Genomic DNA, 23,862 nt, shown 5'->3' with positions numbered 1-23,862 from the left:
TCTGTGCTATTTGAGAATACCTAATTGAATTATTTGATTTAGGTGGAAAAACATCTGCTCAAAACCCAAGTCTTCCGTTCTTACTGGCTATGAAAACAAAGAACGTCAAGGTCAAGGGCTTGAAGCTGCAGCAAGCCTAGTCCAAGTTGGGGAGAGAAATAGCAACAAAATGTGGGTATCCCCAAAATATGATCAGCACAAAAAGCATCAGATCCCCAGCTACTCCCCGCACCACTGATAGGGGCAATGGTCAGACTTTCCTCCTAGAGCACTTCTTTCACTCTCCTCTGTCACATCCCACTGCAGTCTATGCTTAGTTTATTTTATTTTTTTGGCCAGGAAGATTGATCTTAGTCACCTAAAAGTTCTCACTGCAAAAGAAACCCCTTGTTTAAACTCAAGTACAACCAACAGCTCCTTTCCAATCATCCCCTGCAACTTCCCCAATCCCTTTTATGCCTGGCTACTGAGCTCAGTCTAGTTTGGCTGCCTGCCAGCTTCCTCTCTTCTTTCCTTGTCAGTCGTGAAAACTTGGAAAATACTCCTGGACAGCTCAAGCAGACCTTTTAGTTATCCAATGGGGCAGTACCTTAGCCTGTCTGCTGTTTCCAGCGAGGCTTGTAGTCGCCAGCGACTGCACTCTCCCAACTGGGTTTTCTAGCAAGGCTACTTGTTTATATCGGGGAGGGAGGGAAAGAATGGCAGAAAGGGGGGCGATTTGCAAATCTGAAAAATGTCCAACTCCTTGTTTGAGTTTCCTACCTCCTCACATTCAGTCTATCTCATTACTGCCCTCCTTTTAGCAACTTATTACCCATTTGGCATCAAAGACAAAATCATCCCTATCAGGGTCTCCTTGTAGTCCCAGAAATTAACAAGGGGAGTCACAACTGGAAACTCTCCAAAAACTTTTATTCTCAAGTGCTGATGCAAGATTTAAAAAAAAAAAAAAGAGTCCAAAAATAAATTTATTAAACCCTTCCTAATTGCATTACTCTTTGTCAAACTTGCAGACTGAAACAGTGCATGTAAATTTGATTGCCAGTGAAAGTAAAGCCGGAGCAGTTGGGGAAAACTGAGGACACAGGAAGAGATACCTTGACTGACATCCCGCACTTACTCCGGGTTTGCCCAAGGTACTAAGTGCACCCGCCAAGCCCAACACCAGCTACGTCTCCCTTACTCTACCCTGGCAGGCTAGTTCCAGCTGCGGCTTCCAGCTTCCTGTTCAAGTTCCATTCAACATCGTAAACACATTCCAAGAAACCCAGCCTGCCCAGAGTTCCCTCCCGCACACAGGGAACTCTGAGCTGCGGCCCCAGGAGCCACAGGGAAGAACCGATTGTGCTGGGTCCTGATGAGTGCAGGGAGCCAGCCCCCGAGGTGGTGAACCCCAGCGAGCGAGCTCGGCGCGGGAACCGAGAGCCCAGGGTTTCATCAACCCGCAGCGCCGCGCGCCGCTCTAAGGTAGAGCCTGCCTGAAGGAACTACTTGACCCACCCAGTCAAAGGGTAACCGTGCGGGCGCCGCCCCTGAGTTTGGGCCCTCCCAGCCCTGGGCTTTAAAGAATCGGCGGCCCGGCCTCGGAGCTTCGCGCCTCCCCACCCCCATGTCCACACACTCTGCCGGAGCCAACAAAAGGGAGGTTACGCTGGAAGAAGTTTCGCTCCTGGGTCGCCTCGCGGTGACCCGGCGATGACTTGCCTGCTCAGCCCCGTCTGGTCCGCACACTCTCCGCCGTTCGGATCTGCCGGCGTCCCGCCAGCTCCTGCCCACCGGTCCCGGCCCCCCGGGACCAAAGTTACCACAAAGGGCTCCAGGAGTCGGGAGACCGCGGCGTCCCCGACCTCGGAGGCTCTCCGTCATCATCCCGGCAGCACTGCCACGGCACTCGTCAACAGGTCTCAGCCGCCTTTCTTGCTGAAAGACTCCCTGAGCTTTTCACCGTCCTAATTTTTGCAACCTGCCCCGCGGCGGCACGCAGCGCCGCGTTAGCCCTTCCTTCCCCGCCACCCGGCCGCGGCTGACCACCGCCCGCCGCCTCTCTTGGTGTCAGTTTAAAAGAGACTGTCTGCTACCTGGCGGGACGCGCGGCTACCCGGGAAGCCCTCAGATGAAACCGCGGTCTCTCCGTACCTTCCTGACGGATACAGTCGGGTCAGGCTCCGGGCAGGGGCGTGGAGAGCCGCGGGCGTCCTCGGGGCCGGGCGATCTCCGCTCCGGCGCAGCCGGGGCGCCGTCTCCGCGGCCGAGAGGGAAAGTTTCTCTACGTCAACGGCGAGCTGGCCTCGGGACCCTCCGGCTCCTGTCCCCTCCCTCGACGTGCTCGCGGCCCCCTCCCTCCTCTTCCTAATCGGCTGAAGCCGTTACTGGCGCGGGCTGGCGGCTGGGGCTCGAGGCTCGGGACTCCGGGTCGCTCCCGGCTGGGAACGCGGGGCTCCCCCTCTCGGCCAGAAGGAAAGTCTCCCAGACGCGGCTGGCGCACTTGGGGCGGTCTCCTTGGACACTTCCAAACGGGACGCCTGTGTTCCAGCTTGCTGACTTTCTTCAGTCTCTGATGCTTGTCTCCTATGGGCCCACTGGGTGCTGTGGCATCTGCACGAAGGACCCAAGGGGGAGAGGAATGTGGAGAAGGCTAGGCCTTACCTAACCCGGTTCTTAGTTGGCACAGAAGCCAAAACACAGTTCCACCCACCCCGCTCCTCGTCCCCCCGCCGCGTTTCCTTTTGAACCTCCTCCCTGAAGAACAGGATCGCGACTATTAACCTTCCCTTATCTCTCTGTGTTTCCGAATACAATTTTAAAACACTTTTGCTGCTTAGCAAGGAGAGAGGGAGGTTAAAAAAAAAAAAAAAAAAAAAGTCAAAAAAGCACACATACGAGTAGACCATTGCAGCATTTATCAGGAAAGCATTGACACAGTTGTTGCTCTGACTCTGACCGCACCTCAACACTTTTTTTCATTTTTTTCTCAGTTTTTAAAAACAGACTGAATCTCTGCACTTCTTCATGCCTTAAAAAAAGCAGAAAAAAAAAAAAGAAAAAATACTGCCTCCAACACTAGATAGATCATGCTCATTTTCTCCATTCAGATATTAATCTCCAAAATTCAAGACTTCTATATGGGGTTCAAGGGAAAACACAACAAACCATTTTCACTAACACGTTTAAGCGATTCTTTGAGGATGAGAGGACATTTACCAAAGTTTTGGGGGACGCCACTAAGAATTTAGTTTACTTTTTTTTTTTTTTTTAATTTGAACGTGGAAACAGATGGAGAAAGGGGAAACAAAAAGGAATTTTTTGCAGGACTAACAAATATACTGTATTACAGTGGAATCCAGGGCTTAGAATCAAACTAGTCATATTCCTTTCCAGATTCCATGCTTAACTCATTCTGTGCCCTAGGACACCGGTCGCAATCACAGCTGCCAAAAGGAATTATATAATAGAATTCGCAGAGTCACAGTCACATTTACAGGAATTAGACTAGTGTCAGGCACAGAGAAGGTACTCAATAAATATTTGGTTCTTGTATCCCACTAGATTTGACTATAACTAGGAGAAGGTGGTACTAGAAATTTCCCCCAAAGACCTTAACTTTATCAGTATTCTTCTCCCTAATGTTTTTTTCCACTAGAAAAGATACATCACAATCATTAAAAAAAAAAAAAAAAAAAACCTGAGTTTATAGATTACCCAGGTCCAGTCAAACTCCCCTTACTTTAAATACAAGCAACTGAAGTCCAAGAATCTTAACTGATTTTCCCCAAATCTCGTTATTAGGAGGTACTAAAGCTAGGACCAGCAACCAGGCACTAATAGTTCATAGGCAGAGTCTTCTTTCAACTATCTCTTCCACTTTATATCATAACAATCAAGCAGTAAAATAATTACATTTAAAACATTAATCATAGGACAATGCTGGTTGCTTTTTCTGTAAATAACGTTTAAACAATTAATTTTCAAACAACTACTAAAAAATAAACGATGCCATATAGGTGATCAATTAATATTAAAATGATTATAAGAATAAATCAAATGATAGCCCACAGCATTGATACTTAGGAATAATGAAATTGACCAGATGACCAAATCCATGCTTGTATAATGCTGGGCTGCCATCTATGGGGTCATACAAGAGTCAGACACGACTGAAGTAACTTAGCAGCAGCAGCAGGTATATTCTTTTAACACAATATTTTAAAATTAAATACATAACTCTAGGCTCCCAAGGACACACCAACAAATCACTGGGATCTATGGCCCTCACTTTGAGAAACACTAGTTTAGTCTTCAATACTCTGGCTCCACTTGAAAGAGTAGGTCATAAGAATAAATAAGGCTGCAGAACTCAAACATAAGCTCCATCATTTAAATTAATGGAAAATTTCATAGCGTGTACTTATTTCTTATTCATTTGCCTCTGATATCTTTAAAGAGAAGTTCTTCTAAACCTTTTCTTACCTTACTCAATGTTGAAAGTAGCCTGGAATTTTTTACATAGTTGGACTTTTATATAATTCCCAGGTTCTCAGAGATATCTTCCTTCTGAATAGGGATTATCTACTACACCAGCCTCCTCCTGAATTAGCCACTTAAATAATTTCTTGAAGGCATTTCTTAGTCTTCTCTTTAGAGTTCTATACTCCCTTTCCATGAGACTTGGAAGTCACCAAAAACAGAAAAAATTATAACCATAAAGTACATCTATCATGGATGAATGAATGGGAATGCATGAATCCCCATAACTGTCTTTTTCGAATCATTACATACAGAGTTAAAGATTACTCGTCTTTATATTACCTCCCAATGTTTAAGATCTCTAAACATGCTATTGCTCTCTAATTTTTATAACCTGACTTTTGATACAAAGTGCTTTATGAAATATCTTAGAAGTACAAAAATCTCAAAGATGTCAGAACCAAGTTTTTAAAAACATTAAAATGAAATAGAACAAGATTTAAAATCAGATCTATAGCATGCTCCAGGAACTGAAGATGCAGGATAGCAAGGAGATGGGCTGCAGAGGCTCTGGCAGGACACCACCATTAGAATGTGCCTAATTCTACTTACAGCAAATATTCAGATTTCCATTTGAAAAGTCTTCACATGCATCATAGGAACATACCATTTACTGAATGATCCATTCTTTTCCCAGTGATCTTAGAAGTAATCCTTCGTGGTTTATTCGCTAAGCCATGTCTGACTCTTGCAACCCCGTGGACTGTAGCCTGCCCGGCTCCTCTGTCGATGAGATTTTCCAGCAAGATTACTGGAGTGGGTTGCCATTTCCTTCTCCAAGTGGTCTTCCTGACCCAGGAATTGAACTCCTGCATTGCAGGAGATTCTTTCCCAACTGAGCTACAAGGGAAGCCCAAAGTAATCCTTCAGTTCAGTTCAGTTCAGTCGCTCAGTCGTGTCGACTCTTTGTGACCCCATGAATCGCAGCACGCCAGGCCGCCCAGTCCATCATCAACTCTCGGAGTTCACTCAGACTCATGTCCATAGAGTCAGTGATGCCATCCAGCCATCTCATCCTCTGTCGTCCCCTTCTCCTCTTGCCCCCAATCCCTCCCAGCATCAGAGTCTTTTCCAATGAGTCAACTTCTCATGAGGTGGCCAAAGTACTGGAATTTCAGCTTTAGCATCATTCCTTCCAAAGAAATCCCAGGGCTCATCTCCTTCAGAACGGACTGGTTGGATCTCCTTGCAGTCCAAGGGACTCTCAAGAGTCTTCTCCAACACCACAGTTCAAAAGCATCAATTCTTCGGCGCTCAGCCTTCTTCACAGTCCAACTCTCACATCCATACATGACCACAGGAAAAAACATAGCCTGGAGTAGACGGACCTTTGTTGGCAAAGTAATGTCTCTGCTTTTGAATATGCTACCTAGGTTGGACATAACTTTCCTTCCAAGGAATAATTTCATGGCTGCAGTCACCATCTGAAGTGATTTTGGAGCCCAAAAAAATAAAGTTTGTCACACTTTTGATCCATTGTTTCCCCATCTATTTCCCATGAAGTGATGGGACCAGATGCCATGATCTTCGTTTTCTGAATGTTGAGCTTTAAGCCAACTTTTTCACTCTCCACTTTCACTTTCATCAAGAGGCTTTTTAGTTCCTCTTCACTCTGCCATAAGGGTGGTGTCATCTGCATATCTGAGGTTATTGATATTTCTCCCAGCAATCTTGATTCCAGCTTGTGCTTCTTCCAGCCCAGTGTTTCTCATAATGTACTCTGCATATAAGTTAAATAAGCAGGGTGACAATATACAGCCTTGACGTACTCCTTTTCCTATTTGGAACCAGTCTGTTGTTCCATGCCCAGTTCTAACTGTTGCTTCCTGACCTTACCATATATTAATTTAGATATAAAATAGGATCTGTTTATGAACATCCAGGTGTGATAAAACAGTAAAGAGAATGCAGTAAGACTCCTTCCAACTCCCACCAAAAAAAAGGTGTTATACAGACTGAAATCCAACCAGGGTTCCTTTCCAGCCATGTCAGTGGAGCTCATCTATTAGTCTGTAGAAAGGGGAATCTTTTCTAACTATAAAGACATCCTCCGCTCTTAGCTAAACACCTGCAGAGCTTCCTTGGAAGAGTTCTCGGTGTTTTTCTAATTTACACAAAACTACCATATGGGCTAGCAGCAGTCCTTTGCCATTTATCTTTCAGTGTATTCCTGCAATAAAACATTATTAATTGCCTCAGCCTATAATTGTTTAAAATATGTGTTCAGTAAGTTCCCTTAACTATTTCTTCTTCAAAAGTTTCATCATTATTCTCTCCTTTATTTTTCCAAGTGAACTTTGGAATAATTCTGTTAAGTTTCCTTATCATATCTTCTTCTTTCCTACCTTTGATCACTAAACTCTTCTGTTAGAATTGTGTTAAACTTATATATTAGCCTACTCGAATCACTTCATTATTCAATTTTTCCTTCTGATCCTGAAACAGAAGATGCATTTCTATCTTGAAAAGAGTGGACTTCTGCACCCATTCATATCATACCTTCCAGCCCATTAGCCCATAAAACTGCCACTTGTTGGGTCCTAGTTTTCTGCTGAGAATGAAAAGACTTTTATTGTACAATAACTACAGAACACAAACAACAACTGGGATTGTCACAGCCCGACTTTACAGTAGAAAAGAGGGAAAACAAAGATCTTGATCCAGGTCAGGTTTCCACTTCTAGTTCCAGTTCACATGCACCCGAGACTGTAGTGAGTGCCTTATGAGGAAGCCGGTCATGATCAAAACAGAAAAACTTGTAGCAGCTTTATGGAGAGGCTTGGCCTAATGACCAGGGCTGGTCTCTTGAGATATGCTCTCCTGCCTCAGCATTTGTAGGCCAGAAAAGTTTGCTCAAAGTAGCTTTATTTTCACGAAAAGCTGCAGAATTCAGAAGATATTTTGTCCACTTGAAGACTCACATACTTAAAATACAAGAAATATAACAAACAAATCTTACTGCAAAAAGAATTAGGTTATTTTTCTTTTAATTAGGTTGGAAACAAATAATACATTCTAGACTGTCTAAAAGTGATTTTGGGCACAAGAAAACCTTTTATTTGAAAATTATGATTTGTGTTCTTTCATGAGAATGCTAATTTCTTAAATGACTTTCAAAGTTTTATATCAGAATTTACCCAGACTGGGTGAGCAGGGCCTGACAAAAATGTAACGCAAGTGACGGCACCTAAACACTTGATCTTGACAAAATGTGATTTGGGGAAATGTCATCATCCTTTAAAATGCAAAGGGACATTGGCTCCTATCACAATCTAACAACAAAACACTGAGTCTCTTTTTCATTACAGGGATAAAATAATATTAACCATGGCTCTTCTGCAAAAGGCAATCTATGGTATGAATTGCTAGAACACAGATTTGTCATGTTGATTCCATGTCAACAATCTCTCTAGCCTGGCAGCCTGAGAACACACACAGATAAAGTGCTATCAGTTTAGTGGAAATTGGATGGTTTTCAGTGGTGTAATTGTGCAAGCCCATTGTTCACTTTCAAAAATGAAGCTCTCCAGAAGCAATTTCAAAATCACACATATTTCACATATACTGATAGTGTAGGTAAGGATCATCTATTTTCCACAAAATAAATTGCTAAAGACTTTAAGATGAACACCACTATCTATAAATACAATGTTCTGTGTGAAAATCTATACATTATAAAAGTTAAGAAGATAATAAAATACTTAAGGAAATGAAATTGTTTTTATTGAAAATTCTGTGCACTCTACCATGGGCTTAGGGAAGAATTAGTGAAGTGTAAGTGAAAGGTAGAATTAATTTAACCTCATGAGAGAGTGTTTAAAATTTGAAGGGAGCTTTCGCAGGTTCAACTCTATTTACCAAATTAAGTTTCAATATTGCTTATAACTGTAAATTTTGAGGCTGCTGATTTTTGAAGGAAAAAGCATAGCATAGAGTTTTAAAGCATGAACTTTGAAGTAATAGTCATGAGTTCAAATATGTGTGATGCCACATTGGCTATGGAATCTTGGAACTTCTCTTGCTTTAAATTAGATTCCTCACTTCTGAAACATAATTGTCAAAATTATTAGAGTTCATAAATGTATGCATTTAGCATAGTCTACCTCCAGGGGATCTTCCAAACACAGGGATCAAACCCAGGTCTCCCGCATTACAGGTGGATTCTTTACCAACTGAGCCACCAGGGAAGCCCATAGTCTGGCAAGAAAATATAAAATATATGGTAGTGGTATATGGAAACATGTACAGTTATTCAAACTTTGATATGTTTATGTGAGTTTCTCTTGAAACTGAATCAATATGGGCCAGAATAAAAGGAAAATAGTTACCTTGGCTGGAAAAACAGACTATAACGGTACAGTTTTCTTTGAGGAAGTAAGAGATATTTCTGACATTTTTGTCAAGAAATAAATTTTATGGTTAAGAGCTATAAACTATTATGTAAAAAAAAAAATAAGCTATAAGGATCAGTTCAATCAGTTCATTGCTCAGTCATGTTCAACACTTTGCACCCCATGGATCCCAGCACGCCAGGCTTCCCTGTCTATTATCAGCTCCCGGAGTTTACTTAAACCCATCTCCATTGGGTCAGTGGTGCCATCCAACCATCTCATCCTCTGTCGTCCCCTTCTCCTCCTGCCCTCAAACTTTCTCAGCATCAAGGTCTTTTCAAATGAGTCAGTTCTTCACATCAGGTGGCCAAAGTATTGGAGTTTCAGCCTCAACATCAGTTCTTCCAATGAATACTCAGGGCTGATGTGCTTTAGGATGGACTGGTTGGATCCCCTTGCAGTTCAAGGGACTGTCAAGAGTATTCTCCAACACCACAGTTCAAAAGCATCAATTCTTCAGCACTCACTTCTTTATAGTCAACTCTCATATCTATACATGACTACTGGAAAAACCATATCCTTGACTAGATGGACCTTTGTTGAAAAAGTAATGTCTCTGCTTTTTAATATGCTGTCTAGGTTGGTCACAACTTTCCTTCTAAGGAGTAAGCATCTTTTAATTTCATGGCTGCAATCACCATTTGCAGTGATTTTGGACCCCAAAAATTAAAGTCTGTCACTGTTTCCATTGTTTCCCCATCTATTTCCCATGAAGTGATGGGCCCAGATGCCATGATCTTCGTTTTCTGAATGTTGAGTTTTAAGCCAACTTTTTCACTCTCCTCTTTCACTTTATCAAGAGACTCTTTAGTTCTTCTTCACTTTCTGCCATGAGGGTGGTGTCACCTGCATATCTGAGGTTATTGATATTTCTCCCGGCAATCCTGATTTCAGTTTATGCTTCTTCCAGCCCAGCGTTTCTCATAATGTACTCTGCTTATAAGTTAAATAAGCAGGGTGACAATATACAGGCTTGACGTACTCCTTTTCCTATTTGGAACCAGTCTGTTGTTCCATGTCCAGTTCTAACTGTTGCTTCCTGACCTGCATATAGGTTTCTCAAGACACAGGTCAGGTAGTCTGGTATTTCCATCTCTTTCAGATTTTTCCACAGCTTATTGTCATCCACACAGTCAAAGGCTTTGGCATAGTCAATAAAGCAGAAATGGTGGAGAGATCTGACAGAATGTGGTCCACTGGAGAAGGGAATGGCAAACCACTTCAGTATTCTTGCCTTGAGAACCCCATGAACAGTATGAAAAGGCAAAATGATAGGATACTGAAAGAGGAACTCCCTGGGTCGGTAGGTGCCCAATATGCTACTGGAGATCAGTGTTGAAATAACTCCAGAAAGAATGAAAAGATGGAGCCAAAGCAAAAACAATACCCAGTTGTAGATGTGACTGGTGATAGAAGCAAGGGCTGATGCTACAAAGAGCAATATTGCATAGGAAACTGGAGTGTCAGGTCCATGAATCAAGGCAAATTGGAAGTGGTCAAACAGAAGATGGCAGGAATGAACGTTGACATTCTAGAAATCAGCGAACTAAAATGGACTGGAATGGGTGAATTTAACTGAGATGACCGTTATATCTACTACTGTGGGCAGGAATCCCTAGGAGAAATGGAGTAGCCATCATAGTCAACAAAAGAGTCTAAAATGCAGTACTTGGATGCAGTCTCAAAAACGACAGAATGATCTCTGTTTGTTTCCAAGGCAAACCATTCAATATCATGTAATCCAAGCCTATGCCCCAACCAGCGCTGAAGAAGCTGAAGTTGAACTGTTCTATGAAGACCTACAAGACCTTTTAGGACTAACACCCAAAAAAGATGTTCTTTTCATTATAGGGGACTGGAATGCAGAAAATGCTATACTCAAGTATACCTCAATTAAAATAGAAATTTATTTACAAAGTTAAACATATTTTTAGATATGTTATTCATCAGTTAATTCTAAATTTACAAAATGATTTTATACAGATATATATTCTTTTTCATTAGAACTTTCTGAATTTATTTTTTACTGAAATATAATTGCTTTATAATATTTTGTTAGTTTCTGTTGTACAATGAAGTGAATCAGCTATGTATTTTTAAATGATCACAACAGTAAGTCTTGTTAACATTCATCACTAACACAGTTACAATTTTTTAAGATCTGCTCTTGTAGCAACTTTAGTATATACAATACAGTATTATTAACTACAGTAAATTATACTGTACATTGTATTCCCAGTACTTATTTATTTTGTAACTGGAAGTTTAAACTGGTGGTCAAGAGGTGTCAAGTTCCAGTTGTATATTTATTTTAATCTTTTAAGTGATCAATTGCATTTATTCAGATATTGCCAGTTTTTCTACCAATGTGCCTTTTCTGTCCCAGATTTCCATACAGCATTTATATCTCCTAGTCTCCCCTGATCTCTGACAGTTGCTTGCTCTTTCTGTGTCTTTCATGACCTTAATTATTTTGAAAAGTAATAGGTGAATATTTTGTAGATTGTCCCTCAAATCAAGTTTGTCTGCTGTTTCCTCATAGTTAGACTGGGGTGATGAGTAATTGGGAAGATACCACAGAAGTGTCATCATTGTATCATCAAGAAGGTACATGATATTGACATGAACTCACACTGGTTATGTAAACGTGGTTAAGGTAGTGTCCACCAGATTTCTCTGCTGTAAAGTTACTCTTTTTATGTTTGTAATTAATTATTATTTGGGAGGAGATACTTTGAGCAGAAAAGAATTTACGTTTTCTAATTGTGGTGCTGGAGAAGACTCTAAGAGTCTCTTGGACTGTAAGGAGATCCAACCAGTCAATCCTAAAGGAAATCAACCCTGAATATTCATTGGAAGGATTGATGCTAAATCTGAAGCTCCAATACTTTGGCCACCTGATGCAAACAACCAACTCATTGGAAAAGACCCTGATGCTGAGAAAGACTGAAGGCAGGAGGAGAAAGGGAAGACAGAGGATGAGATGGTTGAGTGGCATCAACTCAATGGACATGAACTTGGGCAAACTCTGGGAGATAGTGACAGACAGGGAGGTCTGCAGTGCTGCAGTCCATGGGGTCACTTGCAAAGAATTAGACACAACTTAGGGACTGAACAACAATAATTTGGATATTATGTAAATATCCTATTTCTCCTTAAACTTCTGGCCAATAATTTTAACATGCACTGATGAATCTTGCCTGCAGCAATTAGTACTGTAGTGCTCTAAGAGTGCTACACACTTAGCACTCTTAGTGTGTAGAAGTGCTTAGTGTGTAGTGTGTAGAAGTGTTATACACTTTTTTTTTTTCACATTTTTTGTAATTATTAATTGGGATTCTTTTGTAAGAATTCTTTTACACTTTCTTTGTAAGGAAGTGTGTTTCTTCCACCTCATCTAATATTACCATTTGACTGAGTTTGGTTTGAATCTTAAAATACTATCTGTTCAAAGAACTGCTGTAAGTGTACTGCTAGGAAGCAGGAATAATGGAGGACAGGCCTGCTCCAGGAGTTGCATCATCATTCATGCAGCATTCAGAACTGAGCATCTCCAATGTCAGTCACTGAGCTGGTGCAGGAGAAATGACAATGAATAAGCACAGTCTTTGTATTTAAGGAACTCACAGTCTAATAGAGGGGAACTCATGTAATAAATAAATGCAAGTTAGGCACTAACATAGAAATACATTCCTTAACTATTGGGAGCAGGATGTGCTAACAATTTAGAAATCAGGTACATTGTCACAAAGTGAGCTGAGTTTTTAAAGGTGATTGGGTGTATAGCAGGCAGGCAAGATGGAAAAAGGTATTCTTGGCAGAGAGAATGGCATGATTGTAGGCTGAGAAACTTGAAATCGAAAGATAAACACTAGGAAGTTCAAAAAGATTAGTGGGTTAGTAAGTATTCAGTGACAGTCCTTTACCTTGTAAATCTTTGTGATGAGAGCTACTCAGAGTCTTATACTACTTTTGTTTTAGAAAATGCACTCCAGGGACCATTTAGGTAAGGTATTGAAACTGTGTAAAATTTTAAGTAGGGGGATCAATTAAGGGACTTGGGTTTCTTTTTTTAATCAAATTTAATATTTTGTGCTATCTGAGTGATAAATATTAATATAAACTTTAGAGTGAGGTGATTATTTTATCGAGAGAAGGTACCATTTATGGGGTCTTATAGCTCAGTAAGTTTGGGGTCATGACTCTTTAGCATTTTTGAGTATCCTAAATTCTGCATTATTTGGGTTTCAATTCTCTTGAATCCTGAGAACAGCAAACCACATAATATAATGGAAAATCTAGATCTTGCAGCCACTGCTTTTGTCTAGTTACCTTTACAGCCTGCAATGTATATTTTCATAATTTTTAATAGTACATAGAAAATTAGAGTGATGTAGGAACCTCTATGAATCTATTAAATCTACATTCTTAGAGTTATATTTGTATAGGAAACACCACTCTTTTAGTTATTTTAAGTTAATATTTAATTTCAGCTGTTGGAAACAAAGCAATGGGAGTGAGGCCAATGTTAAAGGAATTTCAGAAAAGGGTAAGATTAAGAAGTTCATGAGGGAAGGTAAACAGTAAACAACACTCTAGTTATTACTGAAAAGCATAGACTCTAGATAATACAATAGGGGCTGATGAGATATTCAAAGAGAACTGCATAGTTATTGGCAATTTAGATTATATGCTACTATGATGCATTAGCAGCAAGCTGACCTTTGAGTTTATGTATAAAAACTTTTAACATTTCATGAGTACCAAGAGCATTAACCTATACAGATATTTCAGAAAGTTCTATGAGAACTTGTATGTATTAGTCAGAATCCTGGACGGGAATAAATAGGTCATTCAAGCTAGGTTATTTGAGAAGAGTTTACTTAAAAGACTGTTTTTAAAGGTGTGGGCAAAATTTAAGAAATATAGTTACCCTCATAGAGTAATACTTTAGGAAGCCATTGCCACACCTAGACATACAGAGGCAAGAGGAAGACGAAGGAATGGTTACTAGAATCCAGAAAGGATAACTATATGGAGAAGTTGTGACTTTCAGGTAAGGGGCACAGCCAAATGTGACTAGTCAGGAAGGGAACAGGGGGTATCACTGTGCTGACATCACTCTCCTCCCACATTCCCATCTCCTGCTGGTGTTTCCCATCGCTCGATTGCACTAGCGAATCTGAAGGCAATGGAGCGATCAGATGCAGTCCCAGTGGGTCATTCTTCTAGAGAACAGAGCAGTATAAAGAAGGATGATTAGCAAATCTGGTTGGTTAAATTGAAGATATTTAACACATTTTAACTAATACTTTTTAAGAAGCAAGAAAGAGTTATCTTTATTTAAATTGGACTTTATTTGAATATAACTATCATTAAAGATAAAAGGGTTTTAACCAATATGAGTTTCGAATTCATTAAATTTGGGGAAGCAGTTGAAGACTTTTTTATCATTTTAAAATAGATTTTACAGTTATTGGAAACAGAAAGAACACACAAATTAAATATAAAAGAATGAAATAAAATGTAAAAATAGGTATAATTTATAAGCTTAAAAACTTCAGTTGCCCACTCGGTATCACGAAATCCAATTTGACATTAAAATGAATATGAAAGTCTACTAACAGATATTTAGAAAAAGCATGCCCAAACATCAGAAATCGCTTAGATGCCTTTAGGCAAAGTATAATGTGTTTTTATGATACTAACATTTAAAACTTCTTCTTCAAGCAAAGTATATCATGTGAGAATCTGGGGGGTTTTGTGTGTGTCTGCTGGTATAATGCTTGAATTTTCACTTGGATAATTGAAAAAATTTTGTCTCATTATCTACTTCAAATAATATTTAAAAGCAAAAGCAGACTGCAATTTTAGTAAGCCAAGAGTATTATAATGTATTATTTCAAATAACATAGCAAAATAATTTCATTTTTATTGTAAATATTTAAAGTAAAACAATGTTTAAATATTTACTTGAGAATAAAAGTCTTAATGCAACTTTTACAGTTTTGTGTTCTTTTTCAAAATATTTTATTTTGTATTAGTTATAAAATTAGTTTCTATTAGCCTGGTCCTGGTCAAAAGTACTTTATGAATATTAACTATTTCTGGTACATATTGTTAGTTTTATTCATGAGAGGAACCAATTTTCCCATTTATTTATTTTGTTTACTGACAGTCTTCAGACTTTCAACTGTACTGAGTGGACTACTTCTTTAGCTTTCAATTTTAATAATTGATTTTTGTTAATATGGTAGTACTATTTTTATTTTCTTGATAAGAACATTTAAATGTTAAACTAATGCAATAATTCTAGTTGTAAATATGAGTAATAACCATCATTATTATAGAATTGGTCTTGACAAGTCTAAAATAAAACATCTGAGATCATGTGAGAGTGAAGTAATGTAGTAACATAGAAAAAGAAAAAAAAATACACGAGTTGATGTCAAAACAATTGGATATCAGTCTTGGTTATGTTCTGCAGCTCTATGAATCAGTTGTACCAGCTCTGGATAACAGTCTGGGGCATTAAATAAGATACTGTTTTTACACGGTTGCTTGTACCCATTCCTCTGGTCGCATTATTTCTTCTGTTCTCGGCCATGCATTAATATATATAGGTGTGTACATGTTGACTCTTTAAAGTTCATCTTGCAAACAGTATCTTGAAAGCAAAAATGCTTTTGATTTTCAAGTGAGAGTCTTTGTTGAGAGAGAAAAGTTTCACTTGGAATATCTAAAGCTAGGTTTTACAGATTAAAAGCAATTGCTGGGAATTCCCTGGCAGTTCAGTAGTTGATCCTCATTCAGAGGATGAGATGGTTGGCTGGCATCATGGACTCAATGGACATGAGTTTGAGCAAACTCTCAGGGATGGTGAAGGACAGGGAAGCCTGAGGTGCTGCGATCCATTGGATTACGAAGAGTTGCACAGGATTTAGCAATCGAACAACAACCAGTAGTTAGGACTCAAGGTCTTCACGGTCAGGACCCAGGCTTGATCCACAGTGATCCATGATCATACCAAAAGATGCATGGTGCAGCCAAAAAAAAAAAAATAATTGGTAAAACTGATGCTAGGAACCCAAGTAGTGAAAAGTGCTAATGCATCACCTTTCCTACTCCAAACAAGGGCTTAATTTGGATGATTCTGGGAACAGCAGATAGCCTTGAGGCTTCATGAATAGCCTTGAAGCTCTGTAGTACCTACCAACTTCCCAGACAGTTAAGAGTAACTGTGCCTTGGAGAAGGCACTGGCAACCCATTCCAGTACTCTTGCCTGGAAACTCCCATGGATGGAGGAGCCTGGTGGGCTGCAGTCCATGGGGTCGCTAAGAGTCGGACACGACTGAGCGACTTCCCTTTCACTTTCTACTTTCATGTGTTGGAGAAGGAAATGGCAACCCACTCCAGTGTTCTTGCCTCGAGAATCCCAGGGACAGAGGAGCCTGATGGGCTGCTGTCTATGGGGTGGCACAGAGTCGGACACTACTGAAGCGACTTAGCAGCAGCAGTGCCTGTGGGAGATAGTCCCACTTAACAGGAGAAAGTGTGCCCCACCCTCCCAGTGAAATGGAAAGAACATTTCTCTGTAAACAGTGCACTCCCAGGAGGCTGAGGACTACAATTCTGCTTTTCTGGGTCCCAGTCCTCTTCCAGATAGTCTCTTTCTATCTGGATTGTTAACAGGGCCTTGCTTTGCTTCAGAGTTAACCAGGACTGGACCAGCTAGCTGTAGGAGAATCATTTTAGAATGTACACTACATTTTATACCTCCAGTTTAAAGCTAGAGAACAACAGGATGACAGGAAAATTCTACTCAATATTCTGTTATGCAAACTTCCTAAAGATCATCTAGAAATAATTGTGATTTTTTTTTTGGATATTCACAAATAATTTTTTAAAGCCAGCAAGAATGTATTGGGAAGTTAAAACCATTAAAGTGTTGCCTATTACATTTTAGCCATGGAAAAATAAGTTTTCAAAGGAGAAAAGAAGACATTAAACAATTTTCTGTCACATGGATTCATATGTGTACAAATTTATACAATACAAAAACTCAAGAAATCTGCTATATGGAATATAAAGCCTAGATATCAAAATTGAGAAGTAATTTTTATGTAATGATACGTCTCATTCACAGTTGCTTTAGGATATTGCTACATAATGAACTTTTAATACAATGGTTATTATGACAGAGTATGATTCCCCTTGGAAAACATACAGGATATGTTTTAGGGAAACATAGCATGCTGCTGCTGCTGCTGCTAAGTCGCTTCAGTCGTGTCCTACTCTGTGAGACCCCATAGACGGCAGCCCACCAGGCTCCTCTGTCCCTAGGATTCTCCAGGCAAGAATACTGGAGTGGGTTGCCATTTCCTTCTCCAATGCATGAAAGTGAAAAGTGATAGTGAAGTCGCTCAGTCATGCCCGACTCTTAGCGACCCCACGGAATGGAGCCTACCACGCTCCTCCATCCGTGGGATTTTCCAGGCAAGAGTACTGGAGTGGGGTGTCATTGCCTTCTCTGACACATAGCATATCTTACTAATATTACACAGGAAAATCTGAATACTCTCTCTTTTATAAATAGAATTGCTCTGTAAGGTATTATTTTCACAGAGCTTTACTGAAAGATAGCCTATATGCTTATTAAGAGTAGTGGTGGAAAATACTTGTGTGCTCAGTCATGTCTGACTTTGCAACCATGGACTATAGCCCGTCAGGCTCCTCTGTTCATGGGATTCTCTGGCAAAAGTACTGGAGAGGGTTGCCATATCTTTCTCCATGGGATCTTCTTAACCCAGGGATTGAACCCGAGTCTCCTATATCTCCTGCATTTGTAGGTAGATTCTTTACCACTGAGCCACCTGGAAAATACTTTAAAAAGATTAGAGACAATGGCATACCATGTTAGAAACTCTGTTTTAAAAGGTTCTCAAGATCACTTGGGCTTCCCTGGTGGCTCAGACGGTAAAGCGTCTGTCTGCAATGCAGGAGACCCGGATTTGATCCCTAGGTTGGGAAGGTCCCCCGGAGAAGGAAATGGCAGCCCACTCCAGTATTCTTGCTTGGAAAATCCCATGGATGGTGGAGCCTGGTAGGCTGCTGTCCATGGGGTCGCAAAGAGTCAGACACGACTGAGCGACTTCACTTTCTTTCATGCTCACTTAGAAACAACTCAGTGAATTCTACTTAACTGCACATTCCAAAATAAGAAGGAAACAATTATTGAAGGCAAGAAGGCTATGTCATAGATTTAACTTCAACTAATATTTTATTTTCAAAAATTGGAATAAGCAAGCTAATTACTTTAAACTCATTTTTAAATTATAGCTAAGTCCTTCCTTTTTCCTCTTTACAAGAAAGTTATGGTATTGCTATTATTTGAGAAACAACAGTGTATAAGAAAATCTGGTAGGATTATTTTGAAAATATAATATAGTGTATTTCTTTCAGTTTTCTTCTTCTACCTCAGAGAACGCTGTTTCCTTGTTTCATATTCTTTATCCTATCTACTACCAAATAATTTGACTCTAAAACCATAATTTACTCTAGTTCTAGTACAGGTAAATAGTTCCTTTCTTTGTAATATATTTATTGAAGAAAGTAACATTTGGCCAAATCTTCGATGTAACAGACTAGTAAGAAGATTGCAAACAAATATAATGATAGAGAAAAATTATAATTTAAGGTAGGGAGAAGGTGCTGATGAATAAAATAATAGAGATGTTTCTAAGCTTTTTAAATTAATATACTGTATTCAACAGTGATAAAAAATTAATGAAGAATATTCATAATATATTAATAGTGAGTGGTTAGTCTCAGTAATGGAAATAAAAATTAGTTAATTGTTAAAAATTATCTGCATTTCTTAAATTTTTATACAATTTTCCTTCTTTTTAATTTAGCTATGGTTTTCTAAGTTATATTATTCAACAGGATAAAAATAATTAGAAATATTATGTCATTTGAGTTTTATAGAAATCATTTAATAGTATGAAAGTAATATACTTTTCTCACTTTTAGTTCAGAAATTAGTGAAAAAATGCCGTGTCTTTCTTAAGTTATGGATGCATTTTTATAATTACAGTTAAACTTTCGGCTTAGTGAACGATAACTAAGCTTGGTGTGTGTAGCTTGTATGCCACGATTCTAAAAAACAAAAACAAACAACAAAAAAAAGTGCCCGTAGTTATGAGGTTATCCATTTAGTTTTGGTTGTGCTGGATCTTTGTTCCTGCATGCGGGCTTTCTCCTACTGCCGCCAGCTGGGACTATTCCTCCTCGTGGTGCTCAGGCTTCTCACTGCGGTGAATTCTGTTGTGGAATACAGGCTCTAGGCATAGGGCCTTCAGTAGTTGTGGCTCACCAGCTTGGTGCTCTGCGGCATGTGGAATCTTCTGGATCAGGGATTTGAACCCATATCCTCTGTACGGGCAGGTGGATTCTTATCTACCAGGAAAGTCCAGCCCTTTTATTTTGATATATTCTTAGAATAAAATCCAACCTAATCCTTGGGATAACAGTAGAAAGAGTGTGAACTTTGAAATGAAACAATCCTGGGTTCAAATGCCAAGCTTTCTGTCTCCTGTTTTTACAGTACCTCTCATCTCTAACATTATGCGCTTAACCTGATAGTCCCCACATTTCCTTTTCTTTCACATCACATTTTGTTTCTCACATCAAGGGATAAAGCTTGTTTACGGCCTCCTTGAATCTTTGCTGGCCTTATGACTAGCTTTATCCCATAGAATGCAGTCGACTTCTTGGTCTAAGATAGGTAGCTTTCACTTTTCTTTCTCTTGGAATCCAGCTTCCAAGCTATGAGAAGCCTAAACCAAAGTAACAGCCTATGTGGCAAAGCCATGTGGAAAGAGAAAAGTCCTAAGACTACATAGAGGAGAACCAAGAAACCCAGCCAACAGTGAGAACAGGCCCCAAACACATGACCCTAAATGAGTGCTTTTACTTAAGTCTTTCCAACTATTCTACTTAATCCACTGGCCTGTGAGTGCGGAGGCCATGTTGGATGTTCCGCTTCAGTAGTGGGGCGTGCTGCTGGATGGCGCGCCACCTGAACAGTTGCTTGGAAGGCCCCATTCCTTGAAACGTCCTGTGCTTTTTTTAGTGCTCTGCCGTCACCAACTCGAATCCTTGCTAGTTTATAAGCAAAGTCCCACATTTTCATCACACACTGGACTGGCAAACCACATAGCCTGTGCTGCCAAGCGGATGTCATGCGGAGCTGAGGTCGCTCAAACCCACCGTGCCCTGTTCACATATCTCACCTGTAATATTTTAAGTAATAATTAAATGATAGTTGTTTTAAGCTGCTAAGTTTTAGGGGAGTGAGTTCACAGCCATAAAACAAATAGTTCACAAAACACATGACATTTGAAAATAGCATAGAAGCTCAGAAGAAGACTGTGAAGAATATCTTTTGAGAGGGAGAGGGAGGAAGAAATAGAGATATTTATATGAAGATATAATGGTATGTTTAAAGAATATATTTATAAAATGTATTTTTAGAATGACAGATGGTAAAAGGAATAGAGGAAATTTTGGAAACAAAAGTATTAACCAATGAATTATTGAAAAACTTTAAGGGTTTTGTAATCATAATCAATGTATGTACCTTACCCTTACTACTACTACTACTACTGCTGCTACTGCTGCTGCTGCTGCTGCTGCTGCTGCTAAGTCACTTCAGTCGTGTCCGACTCTGTGTGACCCCAAAAATGGCAGCCCACCAGGCTGCCCCGTCCCTAGGATTCTCCAGGCAAGAACACTGGAGTGGGTTGCCATTGCCTTCTCCAATGCATGAAAATGAAAAGTAAAAGTGAAGTTGCTCAGTCGTGTCCAACTCTTAGTGACCCCATGGACTGCAGCCTACCAGGCTCCTCCGTCCATGGGATTTTCCAGGCAAGAGTACTGGAGTGGGGTGCCATTGACTTCAGTTTTGTACGACTCTGTGCAACCCCATAGATGGCAGCCCATCAGGCTCCCCCGTCCCTGGAATTCTCCAGGCAAGAACAAGTACTGGAGTGGGTTGCCATTTCCTTCTCCAATGCATGAAAGTGAAAAGTGAAAGTGAAGTCGCTCAGTCGTGTCTGACTCCTAGCGACCCCATGAACTGCAGCCCACCAGGCCCCTCCGTCCATGGGATTTTCCAGGCAAGAGTACCTTACCCTTAGTTGATGTTTAAAATATTGAATTGTGGATTAAATGTTACTCAATAGTTAAAGCTCAATAATTTTAGAAAGTGCATTTTTAATAAAGAATTCATAAGAAAAAGAAAAGTAAGCATGTATAGAAAAATATATTTCTAAGAAAAATGAATTAAAGTTATCCCTCTTACACTGTTGGTGGGAATGCAAACTAGTACAGCCACTATGGAGAACAGTGTGGAGATTGCTTAAAAAACTGGAAATAGAACTGCCTTATGATCCAGCAATCCCACTGCTGGGCATACACACTGAGGAAACCAGAAGGGAAAAAGACACATGTACCCCAATGTTCATTGCAGCACTGTTTATAATAGCCAGGACATGGAAGCAACCTAGATGCCCATTAGCAGATGAATGGATAAGAAAGCAGTGGTACATATACACAATGGAGTATAACTCAGCCATTAAAAAGAATACATTTGAATCAGTTCTAATGAGATGGATGAAACTGGAACCTATTATACAGAGTGAAGTAAGCCAGAAAGAAAAACACCAATACAGTATACTAACGCATATATATGGAATTTAGAAAGATGGTAACAATAACCCTGTGTACGAGACAGCAAAAGAGACACTGACGTGTAGATCAGTCTTAAGGACTCTGTGGGAGAGGGAGAGGGTGGGGAGATTTGGGAGAATGGCATTGAAACATGTATAATATCATGTACGAAACGAGTCACCAGTCCAGGTTCGATGCACGATACTGGATGCTTGGGGCTGGTGCATTGGGACGACCCAGAGGGAGGGTATGGGGAGGGAGGAGGGAGGAGGGTTCAGGATGGGGAACACAGGTATACCTGTGGCGGATTCATTTCGATATTTGGCAAAACTAATACAATATTGTAAAGTTTAAAAATAAAATTAAATTAAAAAAAAAGAAACAACTGACAATTAATCTCAAAAATATACAAGCAACTCCTGCAGCTCAACTCCAGAAAAATAAGCAACCTAATAAAAAAATGGGCCAGAGAACTAAGCAGACATTTCTCCAAAGAAGACATACAGATGGCTAACAAACACATGAAAAGATGCTCAACATCACTCATTATCAGGGAGATGCAAATCAAAGCCACAATGAGGTACCATCTCATGCCGGTCAGAATGGCTGTGATCCAAAAGCCTACAAACAATTAATGATGGAGAGGGTGTGGAGAAAAAGGAACCCTTTTACACTGTTGGTGGGAATGCAAACTAGTACAGCCACTATGGAGAACAGTGTGGAGATTCCTTAAAAAACAAACTAGAACTGCCATACGACCCAGCAATCCCACTGCTGGGCATACACACCAAGGAAACCAGAATTGAAAGAGACACGTGTACCCCAATGTTCATCGCAGCACTGTTTACAATAGCCAGGATACAGAAGCAACCTAGATGTCCATCAGCAGATGAATGGATAACATAGTATATGGTGGTACATACACACAATGGAATATTACTCAGCTATTAAAAAGAATGCATTTGAATCAGCTCTAATAAGGTGAATGAAACTGGAGCCTATTATACTTTTTTTTAAATTTTATTTTATTTTTAAACTTTACAATATTGTATTAGTTTTGCCAAATATCGAAATGAATCTGCCACAGGTATACCTGTGTTCCCCATCTTGAACCCTCCTCCCTCCTCCCTCCCCATACCCTCCCTATGGGTCGTCCCAGTGCACCAGCCCCAAGCATCCAGTATCGTACATCGAACCTGGACTGGCGATTTGTTTCGTACATGATATTATACATGTTTCAATGCCATTCTCCCAAATCTCCCCACCCTCTCCCTCTCCCACAGAGTCCATAAGACTGATCTATACGTCAGTGTCTCTTTTGCTGTCTCGTACACAGGGTTATTGTTACCATCTTTCTAAATTCCATATATATGCGTTAGTATACTGTATTGGTGTTTTTCTTTCTGGCTTACTTCACTCTGTATAATAGGTTCCAGTTTCATCCATCTCATTAGAACTGATTCAAATGTATTCTTTTTAATGGCTGAGTTATACTCCATTGTGTATATGTACCACAGCTTTCTTATCCATTCATCTGCTGATGGGCATCTAGGTTGCTTCCATGTCCTGGCTATTATAAACAGTGCTGCGATGAACATTGGGGTACACGTGTCTCTTTCCCTTCTGGTTTCCTCAGTGTGTATGCCCAGCAGTGGGATTGCTGGATCATAAGGCAGTTCTATTTCCAGTTTTTTAAGGAATCTCCACACTGTTCTCCATAGTGGCTATACTAGTTTGCATTCCCACCAACAGTGTAAGAGGGTTCCCTTTTCTCCACACCCTCTCCAGCATTTATTGCTTGTAGACTTTTGGATCGCAGCCATTCTGACTGGCGTGAAATGGTACCTCATTGTGGTTTTGATTTGCATTTCTCTGATAATGAGTGATGTTGAGCATCTTTTCATGTGTTTGTTAGCCATCTGTATGTCTTCTTTGGAGAAATGTCTATTTAGTTCTTTGGCCCATGTTTTGATTGGGTCATTTATTTTTCTGGAGTTGAGCTGTAGGAGTTGCTTGTATATTTTTGAGATTAGTTGTTTGTCAGTTGCTTCATTTGCTATTATTTTCTCCCATTCTGAAGCCTATTATACTGAGTGAAGTAAGTCAAAAAGAAAAACACCAATACAGTATACTAACGCATAGGTATGGAATTTAGAAAGATGGTAATGATGACCCTATATGTGAGACAGCAAAAGAGACACAGATGTAAAGAAC

The 23,862-nt window shown here is 40.0% G+C and overlaps 1 protein-coding gene across 5 annotated transcripts in view; it reads right to left on the bottom strand.

Annotated features, from left to right (window-relative positions):
• Positions 1–2,686, bottom strand: part of GULP1 (GULP PTB domain containing engulfment adaptor 1) — a 332,692-nt gene extending 330,006 nt beyond the window's left edge. For 2 of the 5 annotated variants that reach the window (XM_070359392.1, XM_070359377.1), the window contains exon 1: positions 2,137–2,674. The gene's annotated coding sequence lies outside the window, so the exon portion shown is untranslated. Of the gene's footprint in view, positions 1–2,078 lie in introns of all 5 variants that reach the window. The other 3 variants (XM_070359407.1, XM_070359405.1, XM_070359381.1) reach the window with 3 other exon arrangements.
• Positions 2,687–23,862: the final 21,176 nt, after the last annotated feature.

The sequence above is a fragment of the Bos mutus genome, chromosome 2 (assembly GCF_027580195.1).
Source record: "Bos mutus isolate GX-2022 chromosome 2, NWIPB_WYAK_1.1, whole genome shotgun sequence".
Taxonomy (NCBI): Eukaryota; Metazoa; Chordata; class Mammalia; order Artiodactyla; family Bovidae; genus Bos; species Bos mutus.
Note: the sequence above shows the minus strand (reverse complement) of the source record. Positions and strands in the feature narration are given on the sequence as shown.